The 1,913-nt window shown below is 38.5% G+C and overlaps 1 non-coding gene across 1 annotated transcript; it reads left to right on the top strand.

The window, feature by feature from the left end:
* Positions 1-1,411: 1,411 nt before the first annotated feature.
* Positions 1,412-1,518, top strand: LOC140853543 (small nucleolar RNA R71). The gene has a single exon (XR_012136613.1). It is a non-coding gene; the product is annotated as a small nucleolar RNA R71 (small nucleolar RNA).
* Positions 1,519-1,913: the final 395 nt, after the last annotated feature.

Here is a 1,913-nt window from a genome sequence, read left to right as displayed (position 1 = left end):
CTCGACCATTCCCTTAGGGATCCTGAGAGATCTATCGGCTAACTGTAATGTGATCCCAGTATGTTGAAGTTTTTCTAATCCTAGTTGCTCATACACCGAATATGGAAGGATATTCACACTAGCTCCTAGATCTAGCAAGACCTTTTTTATATTGGTTTCTTCAATAACACAAGAAATTGTTGGAGCTCCAGGGTCCTTATATTTAATTGGCACATAGCTAGATAGGTATGAACTGACACTTGCAGCCAAAAATGCTTTTTTTGGTACATTAGTGGTCCTTTTTCTAGTGCAAAGATCTTTTAAAAATTTGGCATAAGTTGAAACCTGATGGATTATATCTAAAAGAGGAATATTAACTTGGACTTGTTTAAATACCTCTAAAATTTTGTCTAAATGTTCAGATTTATTGGATTTCAATCTATTTGGAAAAGGAGCTCTAGGACTTTTAAGTACTGGACTAGGTGAATTTTCAGTTTCTGGTGCTTGAGGTTGAAAGGTAGTAGTTTTAGAAGGTGACTCGGTAGATGAGTCCTTTATATCATCAAGTGCAACTACCTTATTGTCTATTTGTTTTTCTGATCTTAAGGTATGAATGATATTTACACCATTAACTTGGTTTTCTTGTTGGGGTCGTGGACCATTTTGGTTCCTAGGATTTGGCTCAGGTTGGCTAGGTAACCTACCATGTTCTCGTTCACTAATGGTCGAAGCCAGCTGACTTACTTGCATTTCCAGATGGGCTATAGCTTGGGTGTTATTATTTATGAGTTGACCCGTGGTTTGCATAAAGCTGGTATGTGTCTTCATCATGGCTTCTAGGCTTTTCTCTAAAGAGGTAATTTTCTTATCATTATCATGGAAGCCTGGCGGGTTGTTCATCACTGGGTTGGACCTTAGATTTTGCTGATTGAAATTTGGATTGCCTACATTAGGATTCTGGGACCATGAGAAATTCGGGTGATTCCTCCAATCTGAGTTATATGTGGGTGCATAAGGATTGTTCAATGGTCCTTGATAGGTGGCATTCACCTGTGCACACTCATTCGAGTAGGAACATTCTTCTAAGACATGGTCTGGTGCATTGCACCCTTTACACATGGGTGCAGATATTTGATTTACATTGGCTGGTCTCTGTAATTCTAAGGCTTCCAATCTATGTGTTAAGGTTGCAATCTTGGCCTCTGATGCTAGGGTTGGTTGAATTTGATGTATTCCTCCTCTTGAAGGTGTAGCTTTATCAGGTTCTCTAGTTGTTTCCCACTGTAAATTTTTTTTGGCTAGGTCTTCTAAGAATTGCCAAGCTTCAGTAGTTTCTTTGTCCATAAATTGGCCTTGGCACATGGACTCTAGCATGGTTCTTGAGTTTGAATATAACCCCTCATAGATGATCTGGCATAGTCTCCAAGTTTTTATTCCATGGTGTGGGTATTGGGTCAAAAGATTCTTGAAACGATCAAAGTACTTCCAAAATGATTCACCAGCTAGTTGGTCAAATTGATTTATTTCATTCCTAATCCTAGCTGTTTTATGATGGGGGAAATAATTTTTCAAAAATATTCTCACAAAGCCCTCCCAGGTAGTGACAGAATGGTTTGGCAGACTATGAGCCACTTCTTAGCATTATCCTTAAGGGCAAAGTTGATTAATCTAAGTTTGACCTCATCCTCTGTTAATTGTAGTTTCATGGTTGCACATACCTCCTCAAATTCTCTAATAAATATATAAGCATCCTCTAATCCTGTGAATTTTAGAAGCATATTTATGATTTGAGGTTTGATTTCAAAATTGTTAGCTGTGGGTTGTGGCAACCTGATACAAGATGGTTGGATGGAGCCAACTGGATAACACAAATCCTTAAGGGTCATGGGTTGGATTGGTTCAGCCATTGGAACAACAGGAATTGACTCAATTCT

The sequence above is a fragment of the Elaeis guineensis genome, chromosome 13 (assembly GCF_000442705.2).
Source record: "Elaeis guineensis isolate ETL-2024a chromosome 13, EG11, whole genome shotgun sequence".
Classification (NCBI taxonomy): domain Eukaryota; kingdom Viridiplantae; phylum Streptophyta; class Magnoliopsida; order Arecales; family Arecaceae; genus Elaeis; species Elaeis guineensis.
Note: the sequence above shows the minus strand (reverse complement) of the source record. Positions and strands in the feature narration are given on the sequence as shown.